The sequence below is a fragment of the Crocodylus siamensis genome, chromosome 1 (genome assembly GCF_052110815.1).
Source record: "Crocodylus siamensis isolate JL-2025a chromosome 1, ASM5211081v1, whole genome shotgun sequence".
NCBI lineage: Eukaryota > Metazoa > Chordata > Crocodylia > Crocodylidae > Crocodylus > Crocodylus siamensis.
In genome coordinates, this window is record NC_143395.1 from 287729041 (window position 1) to 287744965 (window position 15925).

At 39.4% G+C, this 15925-nt stretch overlaps 1 pseudogene; it reads right to left on the bottom strand.

The window, feature by feature from the left end:
- Nucleotides 1-1413: 1413 nt before the first annotated feature.
- Nucleotides 1414-1588, bottom strand: LOC149874574 (U2 spliceosomal RNA; annotated as a pseudogene).
- Nucleotides 1589-15925: the final 14337 nt, after the last annotated feature.

A 15925-nucleotide genomic window follows, 5' to 3' on the forward strand; every position in this document is an offset into this window, starting at 1 on the left:
AAAAATTTTATTGTGTCAAACCACTTTTGGTGATAGATTAAATGATAAAGAAAATTGCTCTTATGCAAATTACATTATGGCTTTTATAAAAAAGAGATATAGATAGAATCCTACTGATTGATTTATACTGCATGTTTAGGACAAGGTTGAAAAAGGCTACATTGAAAATTACTTAATCTAACTTACTTTGAAGTTGGAATAAGAAAGTTTTGTTTCTTGGTCAAAGTGTTAAATTATAAAAGGAAAGATGATTTTAATTATAATTTCATATTCAAAACATTATTTTAACAGTCATAAGACTTGCGAATCTATGCATCTCCTGCAACCTTGGCAATAGGATCTTATATAAATGTCAGTGATTAATTATCTGAGTGTCTGGTGAATCATTAAAACACAGCTTGTAGGAAAAGTTGATTGAAAACTTATGTCCAATACAATTACCATATTGTCCATCAGATCTGTGGAACTTTAATACAGAAACTTCATTATTTATGTCTAAAAAGTTTGGATTTGAAGCTGTTTTGTATGATTCCCACACAGAAAACTGAGTGAAACAACAACAAAAATGTTCAATGATTTTTAGAAAATGTCTTACTGATTATAAAACTAACCCAAGCAAAATACGAGAGCCATTTGTAAACCTCATAAAATACAAAACTGACAATGAATTTTAAAATCCACTTTCCATTTAAAGTAAGTGTGCTATGAATAAACTGTCTGATACACAGAAAATATGGTGTTATTATTGTAATTAAAACTTCTATGTAGTTACTTTGCTCAACATTCATCTTGATTTTATTCAGCCAGTTGTAACCATAACAATTAAAAATTGAAAATGTTTGGAAGTATGGACTCACTTGTATAAAGAAACAGATTCAGTAACTACTTTGGTGCTCTAGACACCTTTAGATAAGAAAATACCATATTTAATGGTAGATGACCCTCGTATAAGATGACCCCCCCACCCAGTGATTAGATTCTATATATGGAAAATGTATAAATTTGTTATGATTTGCTGGTATAGAATCTAGTTATTTGAGATTTGCCTTGATTTTGTCCCCCTCACACTGCCACAGGATGGAAAATAAATCGGGGGGGGGGGTCAGGTAGCTTCTTTGCTGTCGACTCCCCCCAGCTTTTTCTCCTGGCAGCCCCTTCCCTCTCTCCTTATTGTCAGATGCTGCTCTTCCTGAGCACATGGAAGTGAGGAGCAAATTTGAAAACAATAACCTTGAAACTAAACATTGCTGTAGCAATTTGCATATAGTAGCCATACATTTAATTAATCCAGAATTGATACATATTACTTTGTTTGGCAATTGCTGCAAGTTTTAGCATAGATACTGCATAAACATACATTTTAGCAGCACTTTGACACCTACTTATATGTAATACTTTTTTTTTTTTTTTCTGTTTTTTTGCACCGGTCCTGGAAGCACTGCAATACCAGGTCAATGCATGGAGTGGATGGAGCACGCTCCGGTTCCACCACCCAATACCAAAAAGAATCTGCTCAATATAGACCTCCTATGGAGGACATATCAGAGACAATTACCCAGCAGTCTCTGCCAAACCCCTGGGGAGGGTTCGCCTACGTGGTCACGCTGCTTCTCCTGTGTAATACAGACTATGCATGATATTAGTCCAAAACCAAAGGTTCACTGTTCACCTCAGTTCATTGGGCTGGGCCTCATCAGAGTCAATAGCATTTTAAGCCATGGTGACTCTACAGCTCAGCACTGCTCCATATGTGTGTACCCTTTAGACACATTAATTCAAGTGCTAATTAGCCCTAACTTATGACTAGAACTGGGTGCTCTTGTCATAAGTCCTGGGATGCTCCAAAAATGTATATGCCAATGAGGTGCAGGGCAACCTGGTCTGGCTTCATTCACAATGGGCAAGGCTATATTAATCATATGTACTCGGCTGATTAAAAGGGTGAAAGGGGAATTCTGAGTGAACTGTTTGGGGCCCCATTTGGTAATGTTTGTGATATTTAAGGCTGGTGAAGAAACAGGAACTATTGGAAATGGAAAAGGTTCAGCTCAGCTGTGGGAGTGAAGCGGAAGTTAAAACATATGCAATGCCATGGCTTACCATGAGTTGTGAAAGACTTGGTGATGAGGGTGGCTGTGCCTAATGGGCACTACCATGGGCATCTACACTTGTTCCGAGGTCGGGGGTGCACTTCAATTAGAGTGACTCTGAGAGCTGCTTTAATAAAATGCTCACAGCATCATGTATACTCAGTGTCCCACATTCAAAATGCTAGTGGAGGGTGCTTTAACTAAAGTTTGATCAATGAGCATTAGTTAAAGTTCCCCTGCTGCAATTTTGAAATGCAGGGATACTGCATACACATGATGCAGAGGCTAGTGGAGTGTGCTAATTAGCATGCTACAGCAGACTTGCAGCCAACTCAATTAATCGAGTCTGCTTTGATGCATCCTAACTAGCAAATGTCGGAGCAGAGCTCCATCATGTGTATAGGTGTCCCATATGTTTTATTCAGATGGGCTGTACTAACTGCCCCCGCAATTAGAGATTGGCTGCACCCCCCCCCCACTCCAATCAGTAACCTGGTGCCCCACCAGACTCAGGAGGCACCAGTTGCCCATGCCCTACAGACAACACAAGTGGAGATGGAGCAAGAAAAAGAACTCGAAAGATAGATCAGGAAAAGAAAGAAAATGCAGTGGCTGAAGAACAGGAAGAGGAAATCTGATAAAAGGTGAGTCAAAGGAGGAGCCAGAGAGCACTTTTTCTTCTACTAACACTTTGGGGCTCCAGCCTGGAGTGGAGACCAGAATGCTGGAGCACTGGAGAGGCAGGAATATGCAAGCTTTCCTAAATGTGAAAGCAATCCAGCAGCTTGCAAAGGCTACAGGAAGGTGAGTGAGTAATGGGGATTAACTGACTACCCCAAGCAGTGGAATAAGCATAAATGGCATTGACAATAGTTTCACTTAATGTCAGGAGTATCTTAACAAGGAGAAAATGGAAACATATTTGAATAAAAAATGGGCAGACATAATCTGGAATCAGTGAACCAGTTTTGAGTCAAAAAAGGGCAGACAAGAATGTGATATACCAGGGGACAGGGATTATAAACACTTTGAGAAAAAGTGGAGATGGGGACCATCCTGATGGTCAGGGGAAAATGACAATAATGTGGCAGAGGTAGCAATATTATTCAAAAACCCAAAGGTGAGAGCAAAGCAGGTAGAAGAAGTTATCAGTGGCAGATTGCAATGAATGATACTAACAGTCAGGGGAACAGAACTGGAAACTTTTAAGTACATGCACCACCAGAGAGGGGAGGAAGAAATTCATTGCTTAGAAAGCTAGCATTTTACGTGGTTGGAGGGAGACTGTGTATAATTGTGGGAGGTATCAATTGTATAATCAAAGTGAGTGACAGAACAGGAAAAGGAGGAAACTGAGCTTTAGACAGTTCATCCAGCCTGTTAACAAATATAATAATAAAAAAAGAGTTGCTAAGAGACGTGTGGGCAGGGAAGAAAGTTTCACTAGAACAGAGCCCAGTGAAAAGAAACAATCAACAATTGACTTTGTGCTTGTATCAAAAGAAATAAGGATAAGGAAGAAATAAAACATACATGTGGCTTTTAGTGATCATTGGATGCTGAAGGTGGAAATGAGTCTTGGTAAGAATTCTGTGAGAGGGAAGGGCCTGTGGAAGTTAAATGTGTGAGTGTTACAGGATGAAGGGATATGTCAAGTGTATATGAAACAGTATGAGGGGTGGCAAGCCCTGAAGAAATGTTTTGGGAGTACCAAAGAATGGTGGATGATGGTGAAGAAGAGTATGGGAGAATTCTTCAGGCAGGAAAGATGAAGATGTAGAGAGAAAAAGCATGAAAGAGCTAGGAAAATTGCAAAGAAAGATGGACTTGTTGCTAAAGGAAGCTGCAGAAGAAAGACAGGAAAGGCAAAAAGAGCTAGAAGCAACAACACAACCTAGCTTAAAAGAAAGGTGAGAAAAAAAATGTTTTTAGCACAAGCACCTTGGGTGGGAGAAAGTGAAGAGTGGTCCCCACACTTTTTCACCAGAGTGAAGATGGAAAAAGAAGAGCTGATAGCAGCACAGGAAGGTGGTGGTGCCTGTGTAAAAAAGCAGAAGGAGATATTGGAGGTGACAAGAAGATTTTATGAAGAGGTATACCAGAAGAAAGAAACAAACAGGAAGAAGATGAAGGATTTATTGGAAGAGCTTAAAGAGAAAGTAGAAAAAGAGGAAGGAAAGAAGCTTGAAGAACAGATAAGTTAAAGGGAAGTGGAGGAATTTTTAAAACCTTTAAAAGATATATTGTTTAAGGGTTTAATATGTATAGCTATATGTTTTATATGTACAGTAGTTGTTTCTGTGCTATGAAGCCTTGGTAAAACAAGGATGTGTAGCTTTGTGTTATACGATAAGAGTGTTTTTAATTGTATTTGTTTAAAAAAAAAGAAAAGAACACAAAAGAAAAAGGGTCCCCATCAGAAGGTTTGTCCATGTGGTTTTACAGTCTACAAAATGTGGGCCATGGGTTTTACAGTTTTGCTCAATGTTGGCTGCATTTAATCAACTTCATAGTTTGTTTCCATTACTAAGCCCATGCTGCTTTTGGCAGCACTTTAATTATAGACAACATATTCAGTGAGATTTCCTATGGGGAGCTTTTTTCCCCATGCCAAAGAGGGGCAAAACCTCTTCTTGTATTTGAGTAAATATTGTAAGTTGTAGATCTCAGCACAGTGTGCAGATGCAAAACCAACTATTATTATGAGTGAATAACTAAGGATTCTGCTCTCTCCCACTGATATAATTTAGTATCTGTTCACTGATGGTGTCACTGACATGGAAAACAAACAGAAAAGCATGTCCAATGTTAATGGCACTAGTAAATGATATAGGACGATATAGCAGATGATTGTGCTAATAAGGCCTAGCAAAGTCAAGAGACAGGAATTGGATTTGATGCCTTAGTGTGACCTTCCCCTCATGGAAAACTTAAAAAAAATAAAATAGGTATGAACATTAAGACTTCTCCATAATTTAAAAATTCCATCAAACTTTCTAGGAAAAATTGGAGAACTAAATATAAAATTGTTTCTTAGATTTTCATCATATAAAGTCCCATTGCAGAGATGAATAACTAAGGCTTCGTGCATCCACGAATGCCTCAAAGGCATCCACAAATGCCTCAAAGCCAAAAAAGAGGCGTACACCCAATGGAAGGGAGGGACCATCACCAAGGAGGATTACACTTCCTTGGCTCGAGATTGTAGGGGGGTTATTAGGAAGGCTAAAGCAGAGATGGAACTGGGACTAGCGACCCAAATCAAAGATAACAGGAAGGGTGAAAAGAAGGTGCCAAATAATGTGGGGTCTCTGCAGGACATGCTTGGTAATCTGGTGGTAGCACCAGATGACAAAGCTAATCTCTTTAACAGGTTCTTTGCTTCCATTCTTCTAAGCAGGGACAGGGACATCCCCCCCCCCCCCGCCACACACACACACTGGGATTCTGGACTGACCCAGGGGAGATGTAGCCAGGCCCAGGGTCAGTGAGGACCTAATAAGGAAACTTCTGGAGGGACTAGATGTGTTCAAATCAGCAGGTCCTGACGACCTCAACCCTAGCGTGCTTAGGGAACTGGCAGAGGTCGTTGCAGGACCCCTGGCACAGCTTTATGAGCATTTGTGATGCTGTGGTGAGGTGTCTGACAACTGGAAAAAGGATAATATGGTCCTCATTTTCAAAAAAGGGAGGAAAGAGGACCCAGGAAATTACAGGCCCATTAGTCTTACCTCAGTCCTGGGGAAGCTCTTTGAGACAATTATCCAGGAGCACATCTGCGAGGGGCCAGCAGGGAGTTTGTTTAGGGGCAATCAACATGGTTTCATTAGAGGCAAGTTCTGTTAGACGAATCTGGTGGCCTTCTATGACCAGGTCACAAAAGCCTTGGACGCAGGTGTCACGGTGGAGGTAGTCTTCCTGGACTTTAGGAAGGCCTTGGACACTGTCTCTCACCCCATCATCATTAAAAAATTAGGCATCTGTGGTGTCAACATCTACACAGTCAGATAGGTTGCAAATTGCCTGGAGGGCCACACCCAGAGAGTGGTGGTGGATGGGTCATTTTTGACCTGGAGAGATGTGGGCAGTGGTGTTTCCCAGGACTCAGTCCTAGGGCTTGCACTGTTCAGTATCTTCATCGGCGATTTGGATGAGGGGGTGAAAAGCACCTTATTCAAGTTCACAGATGACACTAAGATGTGGGGAGAAGTGGGCATACTAGAAGAGAGGGACAAGCTACAACTAGATCTGGACAGGTTACAGAGGTGGGTGGATGAGAATAGAATGGATTTCAATACAAGTGGAAGGTGATGCACCTGGGGAGGAAGAACCATGTAAGAGTAGATTCAGGCTAGATATCAAGAGGCGCTACTTCACAGTCAGGGTAGCTAAGAGCTGGAACCAACTTCCAAGGGAAGTGGTGCTTGGCCCTACCCTGGGGGTCTTCAAAAGGAGTCTAGAGAGCCACCTAGCTGAAGTCATTTGACCCCAGCATCCTTTTCTGCCCATGGCAGGAGGTCGGACTTGATGATCTGCTTAGGTCCCTTCCGACCCTACCAACTATGAAACTATGGAAATATCATTCTAGGTTGAATACCATTGAATGAAAATAAACAAATAAACCAATCCCCACCCCCCCCCCCGAGAAAAAAGTCCAACACAAACAAACAAACAAAAACTTATAGGAAAAGAAATATTTTTTTCTATTAAATGCTGTGTGACTATTTCATGACATCTGTTGTAGAAATCCAATCAGGCTCTGTTGTACCTGTGGAACTAATAAATCCCCCCTCTTTTCCCTTTCTTTCTCTGGTATGAGTTTTAGGTTTTCTCCCTTATGAGGAAAGCACATGTTGCTGCTATAGTGTTGAACAGCTGGAAATGATTGCCCAGGGAATGCTTATTTTAATCAGTTGTCTTTGTATGGTTGGTGTAATGAACCAGTAAAAGGTAGCTGGTGCTACTTTTTATTCCTGTTTCCCTCCCTTACTGGTAGCTGGTGCTCCCTCCTGTCTCTCTCCCTTACCACTTTCATCAATTTGTTATGAAACTTCAGGACCTCTAGGTGGCTCCCTTGAAGAGTCATTAGCGAGAGTATTTTTGGGTGCTAACTTTTCAGGTTATGATTCTTTCTTGCTCCGTGAATGTTCTTTGCAAGTTCTATATTGGATGTGCTTTCCAGGAGTGGCATAATAATCAAAGATAATCAGCACCCACATAATTTTAATCCTCTCACTGTCTCTTCTTTTTTCTGTCCACAAATAGTTTGCACATTTGTCTTCTACTCAGTAACAATAAAAGCATGGTGTCAAAAGGAAGATGGAACTACCCTATGTGGGAGTACTTCTAGACAGGGTACCAGAATCCACTAAAGCTTGGAATAGAGAAGACATTAAAAAAGAAAATGTAAAATTTCTTCAGAGTATAGTAAGACAAAGATTCCTTCAGTATCTGGTTATTGTAAAAACATGTAGAATTAATCCTTATGTGTTCCCCTGCTACTCATTAATTTGAATTTCATCACTGTGGATAAATGGAAAGATGTCACATGACTTAGGCTTCTTTATCGTGATTGCCCATTACCCAGACTAGTCTATTTGGGGATTTTTACACATGCTCTGGTGTGGGAAAGTAGTGCTCTAATTAGAGCAGCTCTGAGATCATTCATGTATCAGCATCAGAGTACTTCAAAATAGTGGCAGGGACACTTGAACTAAAGCTTGTTGAACAAGATGTAGTTAAAGTTCCCTCACCACCATTTTGAAGTGCAGGGATGCTAATACATGAGATTCAGAGGCTGGCTGAAGCATGCCAATTGGTACTCTCCAGCAGATTTGATTAATCAAGTATGCTCCAACACATTGTAATTACAATACTTTGGACCAGCTTCATGGCAGGTCTATAGACACCCTTTGCTACCAAGTCTGTAATCACTGCCATTTCCACATGTTTTCTGAAGTTCCCTCTCAACTCTCAGTTTTCTGCTAGGAATATAGAAGCCTTCGACTGTTCTCTTCCTTTGAACAGGTGACACCTTCTCCCCTCCCTCCCCGCAACCTTTTTGTTTTTTACTGACCACTAATGGTCACTTTAATTCAGTCTGGAAAATTGTTCATCCCCTTATACGCTTAATATATTTAGACAAGAACAAGTAACTTTCACAATAGGAACTTCAATTTCTACCCAAAAACAAATAATTAAACATACTAACAAACAACTTAATTTGTGAGATGCAAAAAAACCATGTATGAAGCTTCTGTGGAATATGAAGGACACTTCAACTATGGACATGTTTTTGATTGTAGAGTAATAGCAAGAACCAAATAAAATTAAAATATAGGACTCCTATACATGTACAGGGAGCCTGTTTGGATGCACTGGAAATCCAGTGTGTTGGAGCAGACTTGGTTAACTGAGGCTGCTGGAGTGTGGAAATTAACACACTCCATCAAAGTCTAGCATCACATGTATCAGCATCTCTGCACTGAAAAATGGTGGCATCAAATCACCTTTAGTTCAAAGCACCCCGCTGTCTTTTTTTTAGTGTGGGGACACTGGTACATGGGATGATCAGGTACTTCTAGTTAGCATGGCTTGCTAATTAAAGTGCCCCCTCCATGTCTCCCAGAGAACATGTAAACATGCCCATAGTGATTCAAATGAAAATGGAGACTAAGCTTTGGATTACAAGTGCAGTTTTTGTCAAACTCTGGGTTTCAAAGAAATAAATAGTATCAGTTCCTTATTCCAACATAACAGTTCATAGACCTTTCCCTTGTAGTTATGTACGATATACTGTATTTATTTACACACAATACACACTTTTTTCTCAAAAGTAGCTGGTGGATTTTGTAATGCACATAACATGAAAAAAATGTGGTAAGAACAGTTTCTGTCCATTACCAGTAAAATCTGAAGGTGTCTCTCAGAGAGCAGAACAATGATCAGGCTTGGTTACCTAGCTGCTAGAGCCCAGTTACTTACTACAAGGAAAGAGTTTTTCCCCCCCTTTATTTTGCCTTTAAAGAAAGGTGAGCATTTTCTTCTTGATAATTTGCATGTTAGAAAATATGGTACGTTATACAAAGCACTAGTGAAAAATACAAAGTTGTGTATAACCAGTTGGATAATTTTTTTAAGGTGGGAGGGAATACATGTTTTGAAAATGGTTTTCTATATAGACTTTTCTTAAAAAATATGATGGCTAAAGATCTCCTAAACATACTTTAAACTCAATCTGTATTACAAATTTCAGTAATCAGAGTCCATCTTTAGAAGTAGTATGAATCACTAACGTTTTCTGGATAACTGCATTGGTATTCCACAGCTACCTCACTAAGGCATCACTTGATGACAAAGGAACGCAGAAGCACACTGCAGTTCAAAAGAAATAAATCTCTTATACAATAAATAATGCATTATACAGATAAATAGTTAAAAACAATGTATGCACATAGCCTAAGTACATGGTAAATATCTTTATGATTAATCACAGAGAAGCATCCATGAGATTATGCAACAGATGGGGAAAATAAACTGTATGAATTTTGATATGATGTTATCAGAATTTAGCTTCAGAATGTACATACACTGTGTGGAGACCTGAATGGAAGTATAAGCAGTGAGTTTATCCCTCACCTAAAAACTGCAATCAGATTAATGATCCTGTGGCTGTCTCAAATAGGTTGCCTAGTAATCACAACCATATTCTAAATGTGACAGTTTTGCAAGATGATACAAATAATCTCGAGAATTAAATCAAATAGTGGGTGAAATCCAATGCCAAATGCCAGTGGATAACTGCAGCTAAATAGAACTATGCAAAAAGGTATACAAACTGGCTTTACAGCAAGCCAGATGTTTACAAAAAAACAAATTCATTTCCAGGAAAAGGAAAATTCCTCCATCTCTTTCTAAGATACCTCTTGCTAGGGAATGATTTATGTAACTGAATGAAAGTGGGGAAGAACCAGTATAAAATGCAAATATCGTATTTTCTTGCAAACAGCATGCTCCTAAATGTAATACACACCTTGGTCTTGAAAGACAGAATAAAGAAAACAAATTCTTCCAGTTATGGCTTCATAGAACAAAGATAGAGAATAATCTTCAGCTGATTTCCCCCCCCCACCTCTTTCCTGCATAACTAAAGCTGAATACCTAGCTGCTGCTGAAGACTGCTCTTCCTGGATTGATCTATGATTTTGAAATGATCTAAAGTGTCTGTGCTAAACAACTAAAAAGACTGAGCTAAAGAGCCTGTGAAATAGAGACCAGAAGCACCTAGCAGACAACAAAATTGCCCTAGGAAAGATCATCTTAATTAGTGGAAGATCAGGGCCATTAAAAAGGAAAGATTATCATTAACACTTGCAGAGTGAAGAATAATGACCCATTAAATCAACTGACTCCCTCATCTGCCTAAACATTAATACCACAACAGCTACACTTTACAGCAGAAGTCAAACCAGGTAGCTTTCAACCCAGGGGAGAAAATCAGCTCATTTCTTTAATACACATACTCATTTGTGAGGGCTGATTTTCTTTTTCTTTTTTTTTTCTTTTTTTTGGGGGGGGGAGGGAAGGTTTATGTTATATGCAAGAAAATATAGCATGTGTTTTTGCAGTCCCAAAACCTGTTACTTCTGATTCTTATCTAAATCATCCAGGAATTAGCAGTTTGAGATGAACTGAAGTGGTAAGAACAAAATAAGAACTGACCTAAATATTTCCTTAAACGCAACCTGTCCTCAAATAATACAGAACTTTTCTGGTTATGAAGACACTTATATCACATTAATTACTACTGTATACATGCTACTTAAAGCTTAAGGCAAAGGTTATTAGAAATCTCGGTAAGCAATCATTTCAGTTTCAGGATTCTTTTATTAAAACTTAGATCCTATTTAGTATTATATTCCTCTTGATATCTGAGAATTATGCTTAAGAGTGCTTGTGAATTATAAAGCATTCCTCAGCTTTCCTACTGAATCATAAAGGTAAAGGGTTCACTTGGCTTCACCTAGTCCAGCTATGATGGTTAGGCCACTTTACTTAGAAGAGGTGGCTGAGAAAACTGTAGGACTAGTGTTTCCTATTTCTACAGAAATGTTCTCACCACTAGGCTGGTCAGCTAAAAGGTAAGAGTATTCTCCTCCTCTTCAAATAGTTCCCAGCATAGGAATATCAAGGGTTTTGCAAAAAAGGAATCAGAAGCAGCTCATCAGAGCAGACTTGTTTAACTGAGTTTGCTGGAATGTGATAATTACTTCTGGGTCTTGTGTATCAGCATCCCTTCACTTGAAAATGGTGGTGGGAGTGCTTGAACTAAAGCTCATTTGATGAGTTTTAGTTCAAGCACCCTCACTGCCATTTTGAAGTGTGGGGATGCTGGTATATGAGGCACTCCCAGTGCTTTAATTACAGCGTGTCTTCGAGCCACTCTAATTAAAGGACCCACACACACACTCCCAGAGCACATGTAAAAGTGCCCTTATATATGCCTATGTTGATAGGTAACTTGTTGAAAATCAGATGAGGTAGAATGAGAGATGCACTGAATCCCTGACTTCTTAGCACAACTACACCATCATGCATCTCTACAACTGTCTATGGAAGAAAGTAATGAATGATGGTGACAGTGAATATCTTCCAACTTAAGAATATCCCTATCTCAGCTCCTGTCTAACTTCCCAGTGGGCACACCTACACATGTGCAGTCCTTAGTAACTGCCATTACTTCACTGTCCTGGTGGCACATGAGTCTTTTCTGGCCCTACTGCACAGTGGCAAGTAGCTCATTGCTATTTTGCAGTAACATCAGCATCATAGTTCATGCCCAGTATGTCCTGAAGTACTGAAAGACTTAAGTCCCTCAGAAGAAATAAGAATGAAAGCCAAAAGGGAGGCTACCAACACCATGGCAGAAACAGGGAGGGAAATATGGGGAGAAAGGGGAGATGAAGAATCACACAAAATTCACGTTGTATGTTCCTTAACATGGGAGACAAAGGGAAGTGTGGCACGTACTGAATTCCTGGTATGGAGTTCATATAACAGAGAATGGAAAAGGGGAAGGAAGGGGAGTGAAGGGGGAAAGGAGGAAAAAAAAAAGATTATGAGGTAAAAAGAAAGGGATGCCAGTAGAATCTAGTACCATCTACGTGGGTAAGTACTATTTCACCAGGTTGCATGTAGTTAAAAGAGCTTGGCCACAGTAATGGTCCCAAACCACATTATCTTGTAGGATCAATATGCAGAAAACTCAAGTAAAGGGAATATACTTGTAGTTTCCTGACCCCCTGGCTTATTACCTGATCATATGATCTCTAATTTTTACAGGCCACGCACTATTACTGGAAAAATATACATCTTTTAATATCTTTCACTGTCATGAATTCTAATTGTATCTATATTGAGGACCAAATACAAGGGTTGCCTGTAGATGTGCTGGGAGGCTGTGCCAATGTGCTGTAATTAATCGAGTGTGCTGAAGCATGTTAATTAGTGCACTCTAGCAGCCTCCGTTTGTCATATACCAGCACCGCCACATTTCAAAATACTGTGGTTTAAGCACCCCTACACATTCAAGATTGTCAAATGAGCTTTAATTAAAGCACCACTGCTGCCATTTTGAAGTATGGGAACATTGATATTAGAGATGTTGTGGGCATTTTAATTAGAGCTGCTCTTGGACCTGCTCTAATTAAAGTACCCCCACCTCCCTCCATCCCCAGAGCATATGTAAAAATACCCAATGTTAATAGTATTGAAAACAAGCAAATTCCAGCCCTAACAGTAATCAAATCATATTAGAACACATGGGTCTGGGTAAAGACCTGAACAAAGTGTGCTGAATAAACTTTTCACAACCAGCAGAGGCACAGGAAGTAATTGCAACACAGAGACACAGATCTTCTACTGTTTTATATTTACTCATGAAAGAGTGATTTAACATTGGCTTGCATCAAAACTTAGAGCAATTTCTATCATCCCTTCCAACACTACAGATATTTGAGTCCCCTCTTACTAAGCGAATCATGCAGCAAAAAACAGATAGAATATTGCAACTTGTGGCAAAGTTGGAAAACTAATTAAAAAACTTTCATCTAAATAGATTGGTTTCTTTAGGGCTCATCATATTTGGATTTAGTTAGATGATTGTAATTATCTTGACTTCCTCTTAATAATAAATAATGCAATAAACAGTATAGTAGATCAGAGCGTGGGTTGTTTCTTTCCCTTAGTCCTTCCAAAATACTAAGCAGAAGGTAAGAATTAAATTTGCCTATGCTTTCTGCAAAAGCTTGCACATGAAAAAGATTAAGTGGCTTTTAAAAAATTTGCTTTTCCCTGGTTATTATTTCTACCTGTATTATTTATTAATTATAATGCACTTCCTTAATTGTACTACTTTAAATTTTTCCCCATATAGTCAAAGAGAAAGGAATAATTTTTCCCAGAGCTGTTTTGTTTCCTTTAAAGCTTTCTGTGGTTAATACTTTAGTAATGAGTACTTGAAGATTTTTCCTCTGTTGTAACCTACATCATCAGAATTTATATATTTCTCTCTAGAAAAACAAATCAAACCCTGGACACTGTGTATCAGCTCTTCAGTGGGATGCAATCTGTCCATGCCTGCAGGTTGGAGTTGTAATTCAGATTCTGGTTGATGAATGTGTCAGAAGACATGTTTTATTAGTACATAGAGCAGTACTGTTAAAATCTAATATAAAGCTGTTATTCAGCAAGTCAGAAACTTCTTTGATAAAAGGATTTGTTTAAAAAGGTAAGGGGAAAATCGTAATATAATATATTGGAAGGTAGAACCTTATTTCCTAAGGAAGCATTGGCTAATTGAAATCAATAATAAAGGTACAAACTAAAACACAACTTAGAGAAAATAGGACTGGAAAGGACTACAAGTCAAATAGTCCACTTCCATTCTCAAAGTCTGAATCAACTATAACTAATTAATTCTTGTCTAACCTATTCTTAGAAACCTTCAGTGATAAAAATTCTACAATCTGTCTTGCTAAATTATACTTTAGATCAATGCATAACTATCTTTACAGTTAATGTGATGTATTGTATATTAGTCATTATATAGAGCACTGATTCTTTAAATGTGGCTATGCTGTGCCTCTTTAGGCACCAGGTTTTATTTTCAGTTTTGGTTCCTGTTCAGAACAATAAACTTACTAGCCATGTAAACTGTGGGCACATCTACTCATGCAATTAATATGCCTGGATATTCTGTGCAGAAAATTCAGACACATTGAACTGCACGCCTGCCTGCATCTGAATGTATTCCCATCAGGACTAAATTTACTCCCAATGGGAGCAGTTCATTCTTAGACTGCTTCTCCCCTGCTTTTAGCCCCTGCAGCGGCCACGGGAAGCTCCAGGCTCCCCCGTATGCCAGCCCCTGGGCTGGCAAGAGGGAACAGGGGCTGGTTCCAAACTCTAATGAATAGAAGAGAGCTGGGACAGCTTTTCCTCCCCCTGTGCTCCCCTGCTATCTAAGCTGACCAACAGTAATTTGCTCCCAGTCAGCACCTACACATGCACTTCAGTGCAATAGTTAAATGCGCAGATTTCTAGTACCTATAAAATGGCACAGGTACTATAAAATGGCACATTAGATTAATCTATTGCACAGTACTTGCTGTGCACATGTAGATGGTAATGCTTTACTGTGCATTAGAATAACTTAATGCGCAGTAAAGCATGTCTTGTACATGCATCCTATGTGGTGCTCTCTCTGGTAGTCTAATTTCCACGTCACTGTGGAGATGCAAAAAAATCACAATTTTGGAGATGAGGGTAGGGTCTTCATTTGTGCTGGTGCTTGCAGACACAGGCTATATGATCCAAAACAATAAGTAGATACTTTATTGTTACTACATATGCCCTAAAGAGACTTAATAGGAAGACCCACCTAGACTTACAACAGCTGCTGTTGTCACAGCAGAAGGGTTAGCAGAGAAATAAGAGCTCAAGTGTAGACAGATTGAAAAAAAATGGCTACACATATGGGCAATATTGGTGATGTGATGAAAGTCAAGATACATGGGTACTATATACTACACATTTTAAACAGTTCATAGCCTCCAATTCAATTCCCAAAGGACAGTAAGTTGCAACATTGCTGACAGTAATAGGTTCCAGGGCGGACAGCCGCCTATAGGCTTTTTTGACTCCAACCTTAGCAGAACAAGCCACCTATCCAGAAATCACTGTAGCAATGAAGGAACATTTTTCACCTACTGTATCAATGATTGCAGAATGGTACCAATTCCACCAGTGAATCCAGGGTGAAGAGTGGCAAAATTTGTATCTGATTTAAAGTTGTCAGAGTGCTGTCAGTTTAGACAAGTATTGAACAATGGCCTATGAGATCAGTTTGTTACAGGGTTGCACAATGAACAAACTCAGAGATAATTATTGACTCTACCCACTCTTACATTCACAAAAGCTGTGGAAATAGCAGTTGCCATGGAAACTGCTGAGAAGGATTCTGAGGAATTTAGTGTGGATTTGAAGCGATGCTTCCATCAACAAGACTGAGGGACACAAACTGGGGAACTTTTCCTGTGGCCTTTGTACGCAAACCATGAACATTGAAAGGGATTACTGGTCATGTCAGGTCAGGAAGTGCCAGAAAAAAGGACACATTGCTATGGCCTATCATGCAGTTCAACAAGCAGTAACACCTTGGAGCCATCCACCCAGGGAAGCATGCATCAGGGGGGGACCTGGTAGGGGATATAAATACAGAATATGTAATATGAAAGAAGCTGGAGTTCTAGTGCCACTAGCCAAAACCTGGGCTT